A 19815-nucleotide genomic window follows, 5' to 3' on the forward strand; every position below is an offset into this window, starting at 1 on the left:
TCTGCATTGCGAAGGGAGCCTGCTTGGGATTCTCTCTCTCCCTCTCTCTGCCCCTCCCCCACACTTTCTCTCCCTCCCTCTTTCAAAGTAAATAAATAAACATTAAAAAAAAACACAGCAGTTGTCAAACTGTCTGGTTTCAGGTCCCCTTATTTACATTCTTAACTACTAAGAATTCCAAACAGCTTTTGTTAATGTTTCTTTCATGTGCTAAAGCTAAAAAGTGTTTAAACATGCATTTTATTAAATTAGTTTAAAATAATAAGCCCATTATGTGTTAATATGTTGTATGAAAAATAACTATTTTCCAAAACAAAAACATCAGTATTCAGAGTGACATTGTTTTCCATTTTTGCTAATTTCTTTAGTATCTAACTTAAGACAACTAGATTCTCATCTTTGCTTCTGCAGTTTTTTACTTTATTTATTTTTTTAAGATTTTCTTTTTAAGTAATCTCTACATCCAATATAGAGCTCAAACGTACAAGAGTCGCACATTCCACCAACTGAGCCAGGCAGGTGCCCCTGCTTCTGCATTCAATCTGTTGTTTTGGTTAAAGAACATGAAGAAAATGTGCCTCTCACACACACATACTTGGAAAAGGGAGGAGTATTTTAATAGCATGTTAGATCATAATGATTATTCATCTTTTATTCAACACCAAAATGCACCAAATGGCAATCGTTAAAGGTTAGCTGCAATGTGGAATCTGAAACCATATCAACAAACTTCTTGGCTCTGTTTGGTGTATACTGGTGATATATCGGTGATATATCTTGTAACATCATGCATTGGTCACTAAAAAGTACTGGTTCGATGAATTACACAGATCTTCCAAATGCTGGCACACTTCCTTACACAATATACATCTTTTAAAAATCACATTGCTTAATATCATCACCAATCTCATCAGAAAAATCTTTAAGTATTACACAGCTGGTGTAATGATCTGCCCATGGTGGCAGACACAAGTTTTCAAATCTAATTTTCACCTGAAAGATCAGGATTTTATCATTGGCAACAGCTAGTTATTCTCCTTGAGTGTCAGGCCCACTTCATTAATTTTCAAGGAAATACCTGACAAATATCCACGTATGAGAAACTATAGTTCATCTCAGTCATTGGTTTAAGTAAAAATAAAAGTGGTATTCCATTCAAAAAAAGTTAATTTACCTTGCAGCTCAACCACACAAGTACTGTTCCTAGAGATGAATCTTGTACTTGGATGTGCAGAAGTATTTTATGCACACTTCCACTGAATCACACAGAGTATTAAAAAGATATGCACTCCAGAGTAGAGATTTCAAAAATAAAACTTATTACTGCTTCACCAAGGCTTTTCTTAAGTGAAATGAGACTTTTTCAAACGCTTAAGATGTGTTTGGCTGTGAAGAACAAGTAAAGATTCATACAGTTTAATGCCACTGCCCTGATTCACGCTAAGGTACAAGCAGTGTGCCACCCACTTCTTCACCATCAGTGCAAATATCAACACAGAAATACAGCAAGTAACATATTTTATTATAAAAATAATTTTGATGGGGCGTCTGGGTGGCTCAGTCAGTTGAGCATCCAACTTCGGCTCAGGTCAGGATCTCATGGTTGAGTTTGAGCCCCACCTCAGGCTTTGTGCTGACAGTGCAGAGCCTCCTTCAGATTCTGTTTCCCTCTCTCTCTGCCCCTCCCCCACTTGTGTTCGTTCTCTCTCTCTCTCTCTCTCTCTCACTCACTCACTCAAAATTAAATATTAAAAATAATGACTTCATGAGCCCCCTAAAAGAAAAAGGCCACGGGGACCCCAGGATTTTGTGGACTACACTTTGAGAAACACAATTTTTAATTTTTTTTAATGTTTATTTATTTTGAGAGAGACAGAGAGACAGAGAGAGAAAGAGAGAGCAAGCGGGGGAGGACAGAGAGAGAACCCCAAGCAGGCTCCACGCCATCAGCCCAGAGCCCAATGTGGGGCTTGATCTCACAAACCATGAGATCATGACCTGAGCCGAAACCAAGAGTTGGATGCTCAACTGACTTGAGTCACCCAGGTGCCTTGGGAAACACTGTTCTAAAAACTGAATTTTAATAACTGATAACTGAAAAATACAATTCCTAAAACCTTTGACACAAAGGAAACTATCAACTCATGTAGCTTATTCTTTCAAAAGAGGTGTTTCAGAATCCCCTGCAGGTTAGCCCAGTCCTACTAACTATGTACCAGGAGTGGGGCCCTACCTTTAAAAAGCACTCTAAGAGTTTGAGGTGCTGTCAGTTTCAGAAAGCACTGATCTAGCCTATGCTAGTCTACATACTTCACTTTACAAATGAGCAAAAAGACAGTGAAACAAATTGCAGTATCATGGATATATGCAACTGATAAAAAAGACTAACTGCACAGGGCACCAGGGTGGCTCGGTCAGTTAAGTGCCTGACTTTGGCTCAGGTCATGATCTCACGGTTTGTGAGTTGGGAGCCCCACGTCAGGCTCTGTGCTGATAGCTTGGAGCCTGCTTCAGATTCTACGTCTCCCTCTCTCTGTGCCCCTCCCCTGTTCGCGCTCTCTAAAAAATAAACATTTAAAAAACTTTTAAAAAAGACTAACTGCACAAAAGTTACATCATTTTTCTTTAAAACTCGCTGCTTAATTTCAACATGTATACACACGAAATTCTTCCTTTAACTAATTTAGTGGGACATATCTATGACAGACATGTACCTAGTGTGTTTGTGTACAATGATACCTGGTTTATCTTACCACATTAAGTACTACTTCCGGCCATCCTTTCACCAAATTACTGAATTGTTACAATAATTAGCATCTGTTGATATGCTCTAGAATTCACTAATGAATACCACTGATAAATATCCTTCATAAAGTTTTACATTTAGAAATATATTTTGCTCTTTTCATGCCTATTGTGGCCATGCTTGTGGTCCCAAGAAGCCTCTGAAGCATGTAGCAGCTCCATCCAGAGCACAGGATGCTGGATTAACTGATTAGTATGTTTGCCCCTCATCCATCTAGCAGTCCCCATAAACTGAGAGATCATCTCCTTCTCATTATTTCCCTGAAGATCAGACTAGGTATGCCCTAACAGGACGTGAAGTAAAGAAGATCTGTATGTAGTGTTTTATTAAGATTGATGGCAAGGTCCACACTGATACAACCTACCCTGCTGGTTTTACGGATGTCATCAGCATTGACAAAACTGGGGACAATTTCCGTCTCATTTATGACACCAAGGGTCACTTTGCTGTTCATCGGATTTCACCTAAGGAGGCCAAGTATAAGTTGTGCAAAATGAGAACGATCTTTATGGGGATAAAAGGAATCCCTCATCTGGTGACCCATGATGCTCTCACCATCTGCTATCCTGATCCCCTCAATCAAGGTGAATGACACCATTCAGAATGTTGGAGACTAGAAAGATTACTGATTTCATCAAGTTTGATACCGTTAATCTGTGTATGGTGACTGAAGGTTGTTCTAACCTGGGAAGAACTGGGTCACGTGAAAGATGCCAATGGCAACAGCTTTACCACCCAGTTCTCCAACATTTTTGTTAATCACAAAGGCAACAAAACATGGATTTCTCTTCCCCATGGAAAGGGTATCCACCTCACCATTGCTGAAGAAAGAGACAAGAGACTGGGGGCCAAAAGAGCAGTGGGTAAAATGGTCCGTAGGTGATGTGATTGGAAGTCTTTATACTTAAAGATCATATAGCATGAAAAAAAAAAAAACCAGAAATACATTTTGACTTGAAAAAGATTGAATTCATCAATATTAAAATATAGAAATCATCCCTTACTACAAAAAAACACAAATATTCAGTAGCAGTCCTTTAAAAAACAAACGAACATAAATGATATGCATTCTAAACATGCAAATTGGGATTTGACAGATTTTAAGTAAATTACTCCAGTGCATCAATGACTGCAAAATAAAGCTGGTACCATATTAAAGCAATAAGGATAAGCATACTAAAGTATCCAAAGCCTATAAAATCAAGAGCTATTTTTTTAAATATATAATACAGATTCCCATGCCTCCTCCACTCAATTCCCATTCTGAATCTGTGTGTGTGTTGGGATGGAGCATGGGAAGAGAGAAATAAAGCTCTTCCAGAGATGGAGATGCAACCACTCTTCAACTAGCACTTGGGAACTACTCCAGGGGATGTAAATGAACTGGACATGCCCTCCTTGGATGATCTAAAAAAATGCTAACTAGTGGGGCCTGCTGAACAACTGTCTCCCAGTGTTTAACTCCTGACAGCAAAAAGATGCAGCTTGCCTCTCAGAACCAGTGAAGTGACTAGTTAACTGGTACCTAGAAAATGTTATGGCTTCCAAGCAGATTAACCTTCCCCCCTTGAAGAACAAATTCCACTGGGAGTTTAGATGGTAATTTTGGCACCTACACAAAATCCTAAATCTCTAAAAGGAGCCCAAGTAAGTATTTTAGAGTACTTGGCCGGCCGGAGGGGAGGGAGGGGTGGGGGGGAGGGAGATCAACTCCCTATTCAGAATAGTGATGCTATACCAACTTCTTATCATGGGAAATACAAGTACCTAAAACTTGCTACCAGGCACTTCAAATGAATTGAAAAACAAAGAGGAGAAAAAGGGAGAGAGCGACAAATGAAGAGACAAACACTGAAGCAAAACGAATGGGGCAATACCTTCAAGAGACCCATTAAATTAGATGTGAGATGAATACATAATACACAGACACCTCATTGTATTAAAGAATGTAAAGCCAACACAAGTTGAAACAGTTCAAAAAATAAAGTTAGATGGAGTGTCTGGGTGGCTCAGTGGGTTGAGCATCTGACTTCAGCTCAGGTTGTGATCTCTCACAGTTCATGAGTTCGAGGCCCACATCAGGCTTGCTGCAGTCAGCCTATCAAGCACAGAGCCCACTTCAGACCCTCTGTTCCCCTCTCTCTACCCCTCCCTCACTTGCACTCTGTCTCAAAAAATAAATTAAAAACATTTTAAAAAAATTAAGTTAGAGGACTCTAACAGCTAAACCACCTCCAACTCTGATCTTGCTGCACCCCAGGCCAAATGAATCACAATTTCTGGAGGTAGGATCCAGCCACCAGTATTTTGTAAAGCTCCCCGAAAGATTTCAAAATGCAGCCAAAGTTGACAACCACTGTCCTAAACCTTGGGAGTAAAAAAGCAATAAAAAGATGGATCCCATACAGTTACAAGTTTTCTAAAATGCAATTTTCATTTAACACAGTCTTTGAGCCTAAACGTATTTACAATTATCACCAACTTAAAAAAAATTGTTTTAATGTTTATTTTTGAGAGAGAGAAAGAGAGACAGAGTGTGAGCAGGGGAGGGGAAGAGAGTGAAGGAGACACAGAATCGGAAGCAGTACCAGGCTCCAAGCTATCAGCACAGGGCCTGACGTGGGGCTCAAACTCACGGACCGTGAGATCATGACCTGAGCCAAAGTCGGGAACTTAACCTACTGAACCACACAGGCACCCCCAATTATCACCAATTTTAAATTAAGATGTTATAATAGACACTTTTTTTTGAGAGAGAGAGAACAGAAGCCTGGGAGAGAGTAGAGGGGAAGAGGGAGAGAGGGGGAGGGAGAGATCTCAAGTAGGCTCCACGCTCAGCATGGAGCCAGAGATGGGGTTTGATCCCACCACCCTGGGACCATGACCTGAGCCAAAATCAAGAGTCGGATGCTCAACTGACTGAGGCACCCAGGTACCCCAACAGATACTCTTTATAATCGGTCTCTTGTAGCTAGCTATCTGACCTGTATCATTTGCAGTAGCAAATAATCAAGACTTAAATTATAAGATTCTGACCACCCATCATCTTAGTTTTACATAAGTACCACCCTAGTTTCTATCCACTTTCATGGTTAAAACAAATTTTCCTGGATGCCAAACATATCACATAATAGTGTCAAGGCGACACAACCTAAAATACCTTGTTCCTGAGAAACTGGAATTCAGCCACATTTTCCATCACCAAAATTACACATTTTAAAAATGAAACAAAAAAATCCAAAAATACTAAATCTGACTCATTATCAAGCATATGTTTTGTTATGTTATGATGCAAACAGTATCATACTGAAAGTTATCCAAATGAATATCTAGACATATTTGTCAACTGTTTCTCTTTTTAAAGCAACTGAATCTTCATCAACTGTTGAGTAAAAAGCCCTAAATTTGATAATTTAAGAAAATTAAATTCTGTTATGTTGATCTAAGTCCTTTAACTTTCATTGAGTGTAGAAAATAATGAAATCAATGAAACTTAGTCATTTTAGTTTTACACATGATTAAACATCACCTCAGAGTCATGTTTATTTTTTTAAATGTTTATTCATTTTTGAGAGAGAAAAAGAGCGCGAGCAGGGAAGGGGCAGAAAGAGAGGGAGGCACAGAATCCAAAGCGTTCTCCAGGCTCTGAGCTGACAGCACAGAGCCCGACGCAGGGCTCAAACTCATGAACTGTGAGATCGTGACCCGAGCCGAAGTCAGAAGCTTAACCAACTGAGCTACCAAGGTGCCCCCACAGTCATCTTTAATCACCACTTAAGCAAAACAAAAATTCCTGTCTAACTACACAATCTTCTAGAAAAAAAGGAAATCAAAACATGTACAAGGAGCACTGAAATGCCAACATAAGATGTTTAAAGAACCATTCACCTTTAAAATCACTGAATGAAAAATGAAAAAAAAGTTAGGCATGAGCTAGAGGAGGCCAAAATCGAACTGAAGTAAGTTTAAACATAAAAAAATAATAATATATGTTCTCACCAAAGTAGGTAAAATCTTAGACAAGACTAAATATGCATTTTAAATGCAATGAACGAGGCAGATCCTGTGGGGTTAACTGCCCTAGTAGGGGCCTCAGCAATTCACAGCTCAATTAGAATAGTGGCTAATGATGTTACTATAACACCAGCTCAATCAGAAAAAACAGCTTCCAAGCCAGAGAGGCGGTGTGTGACTGGGCAGCATAAATTAGTTTAATACTTGCTCTTAATTTGGGGGGTTGGAGGGGGGGGGATCTAAAGAGGAATGCAGAAAAAATAATTCACATACAAATAAAGAAATAGCTCAACTAAAATGTAGCTTTAAAAAGTGAAGCATAGGTTTTTGAAATAAGAATTGCTGCTTCATAGTATAAGCAGAACTGTTTCAAACAACAAAGCCATCAGAAAAGGCCAAAGATCCATATAAAATGTAAACAAAAATTTCAAATTAACCTTCTCAGCCCAAATTTTCATTAAATCTGAAATTGATTTGCAGTTTTTTTCTAAGCTCAATATTTACAATGAAGGCACTTAGCTATACAGAGAAATTCCTATTAGGTACTCCCACCTCGAAAATCAGAAAATTAAGGTGTAATACCTCTTGAAAGCAACCTCACCCCAAAAACCTGGAAAGCAAAGAAAAAGCCACTTCTATTAATAGACTCACAAAATGTTGTATCAATTTTCTCTAGAAAGGCTTTTAGTTTTAATTCCAACAACTGAAACTTACATAATTCATTAGCACCTTTATATGTAAAGATTCTGCAAATCTTAAATGCTTAGCCTACCTGTATTACTTTGTTCAGTAACAAACCCATTTAAGAAAACAAAATCATAAAAAAATGAACTTAGGAAGCATTAACAGGATATCATATTTTAAAACGTTAATTATATCAATCATTTACAACTTGAAATGTCATGTACTAAAGCATATCAGAACTTTCCAAAAGAGAAAATAAGAAATAAGTCTTTAGCAGAAAAAGAAGTTACACGTTGGAACTTCCTATGCTATATTTCAACTGAAATACAGTCTCAGTGCAACAAGGCAAAGGCAGTTAATGAAATCCACAATAAAATTTATTCCACTGCAATATTCTAAATCTAATTACTTTATGAAAGTATGTATTTCTTTATTTTCTATAAGACTACATAGTTTCTTACAACAAAAAATACTGAACCTACTTTTTAAAACCCACATTATTAAACTGCTATTGATGCTAAAAAGATGTAATTCTGGCAAAAGTCAAAGGTTGTTAACAAAATTAGCCAAGATTACATGCCTTTAGAAAATCAACCCAGACTAATTAAAATGATTCCACATCATCTTATATTTGTAATTCCGGAAAAACGAGCAGTTTCACCTTAAACTAGAGTGCAAAAACGAAAGGCATGAGGAAACCAAATTCAAAACAAATTAATTAAAAATATATTCATTAAAATTTTTACCAGTATTTTCGGGGGGGGGGGATAGCTATCAATCATCAACAGAGTTTTAAAAACCTCTCCGCACCCTCAAAGAAATCTTTCAAGTTAACCAAACACACCCATTTCTTTGAAAATCTTGCCGGAGAGATTATAACAGCAGTTTGGGGCTGTGATGGAGCCACCGCCCTACATCGTATACCAATTTCACGCTCAGTACACGTAATCCTAGCAATAAAATAAACTACGTCCTTTATTTTTTGTTAGAGGAGTGGAAGGTGGGGGTGGTCAGTTAGGTGCCGAGAATGTTTCCCGCATACCGCCATCACCCACAATACTCAAAAAGTAAGTAAACAAATCAAAGCCAGAAACATAAACTGGAATGACACAACCAGGAAGGGAAAGTGAAGGACAAAGAGAAAACAAAAATTTGCTTAAGAAAAGAAATGAAGACAAGCCATTTACAACTTTCATTTATACCTGAGGCGACACATTCGGGCCAACCCAGCGCACTCGGCTGGGGCGGACAGCGAAACTACTCAAGAACAACAAAGAGGAGCGGCGGCCGCAGCAGGAGTCCCGGTCCGAGTTTAACTTGATTCTGCCACAGACCGCAAGGGGAGTTCGGGGCCGCAGGACCCAGCCCGTAGCCCGAGTGACGCGAGGCCCCGCGGCCCCTGCGCAGGGGCCGCCGGCCCGGCCCGTCAGGGGGCCGCGCTCGCTCTCCCGGCGCACCCGCCGGCCTCCTGCTTGCTCCCAGCCGCTGCCGGGAGCCCGCCCCGGGGCGGGGAAGCCGCGGGCGGGGTGCGCGGGCCCGGCCGGGGGAAGGGGCGGGGACATGGCGCGTTACCTGGGCTCGGGCGATGGCGAGGAGTGTCCACTCTCCCGCCGCGACTCGTCCGCGGGAGCGCCGAGCCCGTCGCTCCCCTGGCGGCCCGGAGCGCTCCTCGGCCCCGGCCCCGCCGCGTCCGAGCCAGGCCGCCCCTCCTCGGCGCCGCGCCGCTGCCCGCGCGGGCCGCCTAGAGCTCCCGGGCCGCCCCGCGACCGGGGGCCTCTCTCGCGGGGCGCCCGGCTCCCCTCAGCCGCTCCCGCCCCCTGGGCGGCCGTGGAGTCGCGGGGAGGGCGGGAAGGGCCTCCCGAGGAGAGCGGGCGGGCGCGAACGCGGGCTCCGCCACCCGAGCCGCTCCGTTACCGCAGCGGCGACGACGACCAGGGCCGTGTTGTTGCTGCCAACTTGTCGAAAGGACACTGAGCATGCGCGCACGGAGACCACATCCGGGTAATTTCAGGGTTTGGCCCTTTTTCCCCCTGCAGCTTTCCTTTCTCCCTGCTGCCCCCGCCTCCCGCCCGGAGTGACGGGAGGGTCGCTCTGCGCAGGCGCTCACGAGGCGGCACCAGTCGGCAAGCTGCCCGGAGTGCCGGTCTGGGCTCCGGGCCTGGCGGAGGGCGCTGCCCTAGAGAGGCTGCTTGCAGTGTGTTCATCAGGGAAATTGGCATCCCTTTACAGAAAAGTACGCAAGCAGCGCTGGAGAGCTCGGAGTAGAGTGGGCGTCCAGTAAGTGTTTGTAAACAGCGATGAGCCGGGCCTTGTTTTTTGAGGACCTGCGGCCACAAAAATTAGGCTTGGACAGCCAGCTCCGGGGCGAAGATGGTTGTAGCGGTTTACGTTGGGAAGAAACAGGCGATGACCGCACCTTCCTTCCCTTTCCACCAGCCCTGGATTACTAGATCCAAAGGTGTTTAAACTTGACAAATCCCTTTTTGGGCTGAAGAGATGCACAGGAGAGTCAAGGAATCACACATTTGAGAGTCTGGCCGGGTGTTAATGAAAAGTGAGTGGAAGAATCTAGGTGAAACCTCAAAGTTGGAAGGGACCTTCCAGGACCTACAACACACCTGTTAACTAGGTTACCTGTTGGGTAGAGAAAGGCATAAACTCTGCTTTTGAATTAATACTTATTTGAAAGCTTTCCAAGATACATGCATTTATTTTATATTTTAAAAGTTTCAGAAAACACATACTAATTATATATTTTTTAACTTTTATTTTACTTTTCTACCACCTAGGAAATACCTCCATTGGGGGTCCCACGGAAACTAATTATTGAGAAGTTCTAAAGTCATTTCTTAAGTCTCGTTGCCCTCCTACCTTTCACACAGTGTCCTACCTCCTATCCCCATGCTGTCCTACCCGCCATCATGTCCTGGGCTCTTACCTCTTCTACCAGAAAGCCTCTACAACTGTCATGTTCACTGGTGTTCCCTACTCCTAGGGTGCAGGAAGACTTTCCAAGACTAGTTTTAAGGGAATTCATTTACACATCTTCCACTGCTATATGTACTATTTACTAAAAATTGCTCAGCTTGAGAAATCACCTGAGGACAGAGTGTCCCTTTCAAAACCGTCCTTCTCCCACCTGACAGAAAAAAAGTAAAACTCTCACCCGTTACTTAAGGTGCATCAACTCAAGATGAAAAACCTCCAGGGCAATTCAAAGGGACAATTCAGAAATGGGTGTCTGTGATGTGGAAGTGAATGGCCCAAATGAATGGGTTATAAATTCTTTTGCAAGTCAGGTGGTTTCCAATTCTTGCTGCCAACAAAATTGAAGGAAGCTCTAACTCGGTGATTTGGTAAAGGATCAATATGTGGTTCCTAGGCGCTATACCTCAGAAGGAGTTAAAAAGTAACATTGGTATAACTAAACCTCTTCCTTTGCCATTTGTATTTGTTATTTATCACTGTATGATAATATAACCACAAATGTAGCAGCTTAAAACAACACACATTTATTAGTTCACAGTTTCCACGGGTCAAGAGTTTAGGCATGGCTTAGCTGGGTCCTCTGTAAGATCCCAAATGAAGGTTGGATGGGAAAGGATGCACTTCCAAACTGTCACTGGCAGCATTCAATTCCCTGAAGGCTGCACAGGACTGAAGGCCTTAGTCCCTTGCTCACTGTCAGCTGGAGGTCCCTTCAGTTTTTTGTCAATATAGCAGCTTGCTTCTTCAAAGACAGCAAGGGGGAGATTCTCAGTGTAAGACACTGGTAACAGACGTATGTAACAATCACGTATGCATAATTACATATATCCCGTCACCTTTGCCATACTCTATTTTTTTAATGCTTATTTATTTTTGAGAGAGAGAGACAGTGAGAGCAGGCAAGGGGCAGAGAGAGGGGGAGACACAGAATCTGAAGCAGGCTCCAGGCTCTGAGCTGTCAGCACAGAGCCCAACACGGGGCTTGAACTCAAGAATATAGAGATCATGACCTGAGCTGAACTCAGAGGCTTAACCGACTGAGCCACCCAGGTGCCTCTGCCATACTCTATTGACCAGAAGCAACTCACAAGCCCTGCCCTTACTCAAAAGAAGGAGACCACATAGGAAGGCAGGGATCATGTGGGGCCATATTAGAATCCACTACACCATCTATTTCTTTATGCAAATAATAATCCCATAACCCCAACCTCCTCAGAATTTGTCTTCAAGTTCTCTTCACTTTCTTGCTTAAGGGAAACCTGACTTTCCCCTGGGACAGTGCTTTCCCTTCCCCCTTTGAAAGTAGTGGTAACTGTGTTTTCAATCCTAAGTCTCTTAGACTGTGCCTGGAAGCCGGGTAGGTGTCCTCCCTGCTCCTCAACAGACCATCCCCCTCTCTTCCTACTAACCTGCAGCTTTAAATCTTCCTATCCAGTACCCCTCATCGTTGCTCTCATTCCCCTTCATTTTGTCACCATTTGCTCTGTCAGTCACTCCAATACCACTTCTGTCTTTTTTTTTTTAATTTTTTTTTAACATTTATTTATTTTTCAGACAGAGAGAGACAGAGCATGAACGGGGGAGGGTCAGAGAGAGGGAGACACAGAATCTGAAACAGGCTCCAGGCTCTGAGCTGTCAGCACAGAGCCCGACGCGGGGCTCGAACTCACGGACCGTGAGATCATGACCTGAGGTGAAGTCGGCCGCTTAACCAACTGAGCCACCCAGGCTCCCCTCTTCTGTCTTAATCCTAGGTGCTTATGATGTACATGTGGATGATCTTCCCAATATTCTGACCTCTCAGTTCTTTGACTTCTCTTCCAAGGATCCTGTCCTACCCTAAGTCTGCCACTCACTCCCATGGGCATAATCATAGGAGCATTATCAAACTTTGCAACTCATCATAATCACAATTTCAAATATACTCTGAACACGATCTCATTTACAAATCTCCTTGCAGCAATTGTCGAAAGTACAGATCTGCTCTCTCCCATCCTTACCCAGGTTAAATATCTGGCCAATCATTACAATCACTCCCTTGCACACATTCTCCACCCCGGCACACTCTCATCCCCCTTTGTTGTGCTTGCTAGGCAAAACCGCAATCCTGATCAAGCCAGCTCCCACCTACCCCACACCAGCATTCACGCATCTGAATGTGGCTAGAGAAAAACACAATGACACTGCTTAGTTTCATTTTAATCTCATCACTCAACCTCCAGTGCGCCCTCCGTGCTGCCCCAGACTCCCACTTCACTCCTCCATTCTTCTGGATGTCCTAGCTGCCTGTCCTCTAACCTACACCTCCTTCCCTTTCATCCTTATTCTCAGTAACCTTGCTTCCTGTTTCGTTGAGAAAATTGAAGCAATGAGATGAAAATCTCCACACAATCCCACGATCCCATCTACCCATACCCTCATACCAACATCTATAACCTCTTCTCCATCTTCCCTCCATTACGTAGTTGAATTTTCCATGCTCCTAGCTAAAGCCAGTCCCTCTGCTAAGGCAACAAATACCAATCTTGGCTTGACTAATCAAGATCATCACCGTGACTCCGGCAATTATCCGCCCCCTTCTAATTATCAATGTTTCCCTCTATACCGGGTCATTCCCATCCAGCTGACAAGCAGCTGTTACTTCTCCAATCATACGAAGCCTCTTTGACCCACTTCCGCTGTCCGCTACTGCCTCGTGTCTGTACTCCAATTCCAACAAAATTTCAAGAGTTTTCCATGCTTTCTGTTTCTAGTTCTCCTGCCACCCTGTAGCGGCAGAATTCATGCCATATGATACAATTTATATAAAGTTAAAAAACATGCCAAATATAATGCCTGTGATAACACTACATGCATATGTAATAGAATCACACCAGTGCATATAAGGTTACATATGTGGCATATTTGAAGTATCCAAGTGAGCAGGTCTCCCACTTAAACCAGTTCCATTCATGCTTTCATCCTTACTACTCTATCAAAACTATTCTAGTCAAGGTCAACAATCAACTTCATATTGCCTAAGTCCATTGATCTATTCACAATTTTCATTTTAATTGACCTGTCTGTAACAGCTAACATAGCTAATCACTTGATTCACCTTTTTTTTTAACCACATCCGCCAATTTTCCTCCTTCATCACTGATCCCTCTTTCCCTGTCTTATTTCTTCTTTGTTGATTCTCTTTTCCCAGACAACCTTGCAATGACGTAGGGCTCATTCCTTGGCTTACTTCTCCTTTCCATCTATACTTATTTCATTGGTGATCTCATTAAATCTCCTAACTTTCAGCAACATCAGAGATACATGATATCATCATATATGATGACATTTCCAAATTTATAGATTCAGCCCAGACTTCTCATCTAAACTCCAGATTCTGATATCCAGCAATCTACTGTACATCTCAAACTTATGCCACAAACTGAAAAATATTCTCTCTTAAACCTGTTCGACCCACCAGCTTTCCTCTCTCATTGACGACAAGTCCATCCTTCAAATTGCTCAGATCAAAAGCCCTGGAAGCATGCTGCCTTCCCTCTTTCTTTTATGTCCGGTGTCTAGTCCAGATTCAGAGCATCCCTTACCATCTCTACTGCTTCCTCCCTGGTCTGAGCCACCACCATCTCATGTTTGGATTAGTCTTCTAAAAGCTCTCCCTGCTTTCCATCTTGCCCCTTAGAGTCTGTTCTCAACGTAATAACCAGAGTGATCCTCCGAAAACATAATGATGTCACTCCTCTGCTTAAATCTCCACGATGGCTCCTCATTTCACTCAGAGTAAAAGACTGTCCTTACCGTAGTCTACAGGGTTCCACAAGATTTGCACCGCCATCCTACCCCAATCATTATTTTTCTAATCTCATCTCTTGTTGTTCCCTTGGATGAATCTGCTGTAGCCTTACTAACTTTCTTTATCGACCCTAGAAGATATGAGCCATATTCTCAAATTAGGGCATTTGTGTTGGCTCTTCCCTCTGCCTGGGACACATCTCCCCCAGATATCTGCAGTGCTAACTCCCTAACCCTCTTGAGTCATACGTCATCTTCTCAATGAGGCCCACCCTAACCTTTTTAAAACCATAACTCATTTTGAACCCTGCCCTACACCCCAGATTCCCCTTACCCTGATCTATCTTTCCTCATAGCTCTTCTCATTTACTGTGTTATTTACTTATATTTATGCTTATTGCTTCTTGTCTCCTACCCCCCACCAGAATGTAAGCTCCACGAGGGCAGGGATTTATACATGGTGTTTACTAATATATCCCAAGTGACTAGAGTTGCTATTGACACATAGGAGGTTCTTGATAAATTCGTTTGGGTAAATGAATATGGTGTTTCATGCTTCTAACCATGTCTTATTCCAGCAAAAATATTCTACATTTTAATTTCAGTAGTTCATCAAAATTTATAACATTTTATGTTGTTTATACCAATTAGGTATTCAAACTTGTATTAATAATACAAGCAAGATGAATGTTTTAAACTTAGAGACTCAAAGATTTTTTTTTAATTTTTAGGGAAATATGATAGGCTGATCAATAAAAGACTTTCCAGACTAAAATCTTATATTAAAATGTTCAGGAGCAAGTAGAATGGAAGTACAAGATAAGGAGAAAAAGAGTGATACAGAATTTCTTTTTAAGAAAAGCTTGTTCATGTATTTTTTTAAATAGATCATAGATGCATTATGATATTTAGATTCCCTTGGATACACTTACAGAATGATGTAACAATCTTATTTTAAAATGCCAATACTTATAATATGCCAGAAATAACAAACTTTGCCATTATTTAAACTTAAGATGAAACGTTTTAGATATGACCTTTAAAGGTACAAGAAGAAACATCGTTTCTCAAATTTCTTTTAGGAGGCATGCAAGCAAGAAATTTTGAAGACCACAGTACCAAGGCACTCCAGGGGACCTAAGCCACCACCTTTCCGGAGACTTCTTCAGGTGAAACATCTCACTCAGTTCTTCCATCCATCTCTGCCCTGGGCTCTCGTTCCCTTTTGTTTTCTCTGAGGCTCACCTCCTGTGAAACAGAGCTTCCCCAGGGTAAGGAGAACATAGAGCTTTTACATTTTCATCCCAGAGTTGACGACCTAGCCGTCCCACTTCCAGCACCGCCCACTGAGGAAGAAATAGAATAATTTGTCACGTGGGAGTGCCTGGGTGGCTCAGTCATTTAAGCATCCGGCTCTTGATCTCCACTTAGGTCATGATTTCAGAGTTCGTGGGTTCAAGCCCCCCATAGGGCTCTGTGCTAATAGTGTGGAGCCTGCTTGGGATTCTCTCTCCCTCTTTCTCTCTCTGCCCCTCCCCTGATCACACTCTCTCTTTCAAAATAAATAAATAAAACTTAAAAAAAAAAAACTATTCACTGTCAGCATGGAGCCCAATGTGGGCCTTGAATCCACAAACTGTGAGATTATGACTGAGCTGAGATCAAGAGTTGGATGCTTCTGGGTGGCTCAGTCAGTGAAGCGTCTGACTTTGGCTCAGGTCATAATCTTGCAGTTCATGAGTTCAAGCCCCATGTCGGGCTTGTGCTGACAGTTCAGAGCCTGGAACCTGCTTCAGATTCTGTGTCTTCCCCTCTCTCTGCCCCTCTCCCGCTCATGCTCTGTCTCTCTGTCTCTCAAAAAAATAAATAAACATTAAAAAAAAAAAAAGATGCTTAATGGAAATGTGGAAATGATGTAGCGATTGACAGCTCAAGGCATGAGTTAGGCATCATGACATTTTAGAGTTAACCCAATTTTTTTTCAGCCTGTTTTGGTTCTGTTTATTTGTTTTCATTAGCTAGGCAAGTGATAAATTATAATTGTTTTATGCCAGGTCTAGTGAATAGTAATAAAGGGTACTGATAAAATGAAAGGAGCTCATACATTAAAAAAGACATAGAACCAATGGGTTATTTTAGGAGCATAATGGGAGTTAACCCAATGTTTTAAAAAATAATCTAAGTTTCCCTTGAAAATCATTTAACATTGATTAACCTAAACACTGTAAAGCACTATTTCCCTCATCCCTAAAAGCACTACAGTAAACTGTCATCTCCTTTGGCTTAAAGTGTAGAACATTATGTTTGAGAGTGACTGGTGTACATTTGACTATCAAGTGATTTGTTCTTTCAGCTCTATAGGAGGCCAAAGACTTGATGAAGAAAAGCGAAGATGGGTAGAGCCAATGCTCCATTTTATTTATTTATTTTAATCTACTAAATTAGAGGCAGCTGTGGACAGAATCCGAAGTGGGGGAAAGGGGTTGGGCAGGCAGGAAGGAATTACGTGGGAGGGGAAGGGAAATCACAGCCCACCTTTGTCTGGCTGCAGTCCTCTAAGTACTAACAGAGACCAAGAGGCAGCTGAAAGCAAGGGACGGGAGCAGTACACACCCCTCTGTCAGCCCTAACCATTCACACAATGCACATTTTTATTCAATACGGACCAGGTACCAAGTACTAACGGATTCAGAGAGAAATCTATAGCACATGCCCTTGAGTAGCTCCGAGTCTAGTGGGGGAAGAGTGAAGTGTTAATAGATAATTCTGATGAGGTGGACACAGAATGCTGTGAAAAAACAAAGAAGGAGCAACCTAATCTTGCCAGAGTTCAGAAGCCTTCACAAGAAAGTGACATTTGAGCTGGACTTTGAGGGAAAGTAGGAGTTTGCCAGTAGAATAGGATTGAGTGAAGACTTTCAGGGCAGAGAAAACAGGCTACAGATATGAAAGTGATTGGTGTGTTTGTGGAATTCAATATATAGCCGTAGATCTACTTGTCATATACAAACAAAGCAAAACCCAATACACCACGTTCAAGAGGGTACATATTACAGCGTTGTTGGCCTTAACAGACTGTTGGAAATAACTCAAATGTTTACCAAAAGGAGACTGGATAAATAAACTATGCCACATCCATACAATGGAAGACTAGAGAGCTGTAATTTAAGTGGAAGTTTTCACTGTACCCATATGGAAAGATCTCAAAGGTTTACTGCCAAATGACAATGCAAAGTCCAAAACAATGTGTATATTATGCTATCTTTTCTATCATAAAGGAGGAAAAATAGTATACATTTATAACAATAATGGTTGTATGGAGTAGAGTGAGAATTGGACAGGTGAGGAATGGATGGGAGAAAATTTTTCACTGTATAATTTCTTTTATTCTTCAACCATGTAGATGCATTACCTATTCAAAAAATTAAACTGAAACTAGATTCACACTTGAAATTCAGAGTGACTGGAATGTGTATGCCCTTCCTTTCCTTTAAGACTCTGTCGATAATCAGGGTGCCTGGCTGGCTCAGTTGGAAGAGTATGGGACTCCTGATCTTGATCTTGGGGTCATGAGTTTGAGCCCCGTGATAGGTACTAAATACATATATATATGTATATATATACATATACACACACACACACACACACACACACACACATATATACATATATTAAAAAAAAAAAAAAAAGACTTGATGATCCTCTAGGATCCCTGATGTTTGTCAGGATTGGGTGCCCTTTCTTTCTGCTCCCAGACCAGACTGTGAGTTCCTTTGTCCCTGAGGACAGAGGTTCTCTTGAGGGCCTTCTGCATAACAAGTGTGGAAGTGTCAGAGAATGTTTGTTGAATGAATGCACAGAGGTGAGAGATGAGACTGGGAAGATAGATTTGGAGCCAGACTATGAAGGAAGACATGCTCATGAGTTGAACTCCACTGGGGGACAGATATGTTTGTGTTTTATAGTTTTACTGAGGTACAACTTACATTTACAAACTTTTTAAGGGAGTTGGATGAATTTGGGTAAATGTATACATTGTGCAACCATTACTACAATCAAGTTTAGAACATTGCCATCACTCCAGAATGTTCCCTTCTGCCCCTTTGCAGTCAATCCCCACCCCCATATTCCTGGCCCCAGGCAACCATTGCCGCTGCCTGCTTCCTGTTTTTCAGGTTTTGGTTTTTCGAAAATTCCATATAAATGGAATCTTACAACATGTAATTTTTGCATCTGGATTGTTTTTACTCAGCATGATGTTTTTGAGATCTAAAATGTTATTGCGTGTATCAGTAGTTAGCTCCTTTTTATTGTTCAGTAGTATTCCATTGTGTGTATTTGCAAATCCATAGAAACAGAAAGTAGATTGGCAGATTAGCGGTTGTCACAGGACAGGAGAGGAGGGGAATTGAAAGACACGGGTTTGTTTTTGAGGTAATGGAAATGTTCTGGAATTAGTGCTGACGGTTGTGCTACATTGTGAATATATTAAAAGACTGAATTGTACACTTTAAAATAGTTAAAACACATGCACCTGAAACTAATGTAGCATTGTGTGTCAACTATACTTCAATAAAAACAAACAAATAAATAAAATCATTCAAATTCATAGAAACAAAGAGTCGAATGGCAACCTTGGTTGCCAAGGGTTGGGGGAGAAATGAGAAAATGTTGGTCAAAGGATACTAATTTCCAATTATAAGATGAATAAGTTCTAGGGATCTAACATATAGCATAGGGACTTTAGTTAACAATACTGTATCATATATACTTGAAAGTTGCTAAGATCTTAAATGTTCTCGCCACCAAAAAAAAAGGTATAATTATGTGAGGTGAGTGATGTATTAAACTAACTTTATAAGGGTAATCATTTCACAATATATACATGTATAAAATCATTGCATCGTATGCCTTAAACCTATACAATGCTTTATGTCAGTTATCTCTCAATAAAGCGGGGAGAAATAAAATTATTATTATTTTTTTTTAATATATGAAATTTACTGTCAAATTGGTTTCCATACAACACCCAGTACTCATCCCAAAAGGTGCCCTCCTCAATACCCATCACCCACCCTCCCCTCCCTCCTACCCTCCATCAACCCTCAGTTTGTTCTCAGTTTTTAACAGTCTCTTATGCTTTGGCTCTCTCCCACTCTAACCTCTTTTTTTTTTTTTTTCCCCTTCCCCTCCCCCATGGGTTTCTGTTACGTTTCTCAGAATCCACATAAGAGTGAAACCATATGGTATCTGTCTTTCTCTGTATGGCTTATTTCACTTAGCATCACACTCTCCAGTTCCATCCACGTTGCTACAAAAGGCCATATTTCATTTTTTCTCATTGCCACGTAGTATTCCATTGTGTATATAAACCAGTTTCTTTATCCATTCATCAGTTGATGGACATTTAGGCTCTTTCCATAATTCGGCTATTGTTGAGAGTGCTGCTATAAACATTGGGGTACAAGTGCCCCTATGCATCAGTACTCCTGTATCCCTTGGATAAATTCCTAGCAGTGCTATTGCTGGGTCAT

The 19815-nt window shown here is 41.4% G+C and overlaps 1 protein-coding gene and 1 pseudogene across 4 annotated transcripts in view; one reads left to right on the plus strand and one right to left on the minus strand.

The window, feature by feature from the left end:
• SMAD4 (SMAD family member 4) overlaps nucleotides 1-9438 on the minus strand; it is a 59874-nt gene extending 50436 nt beyond the window's left edge. For all 4 annotated transcript variants that reach the window (XR_007455360.1, XM_049620003.1, XM_049620005.1 and 1 more), the window contains exon 1: nucleotides 9077-9438. The gene's annotated coding sequence lies outside the window, so the exon portion shown is untranslated. The remainder of the gene's footprint in view (nucleotides 1-9076) is intronic.
• Nucleotides 1377-3749, plus strand: LOC125914304 (40S ribosomal protein S4, X isoform-like; annotated as a pseudogene).
• Nucleotides 9439-19815: the final 10377 nt, after the last annotated feature.

Source organism: Panthera uncia, assembly GCF_023721935.1.
Source record: "Panthera uncia isolate 11264 chromosome D3 unlocalized genomic scaffold, Puncia_PCG_1.0 HiC_scaffold_8, whole genome shotgun sequence".
Classification (NCBI taxonomy): domain Eukaryota; kingdom Metazoa; phylum Chordata; class Mammalia; order Carnivora; family Felidae; genus Panthera; species Panthera uncia.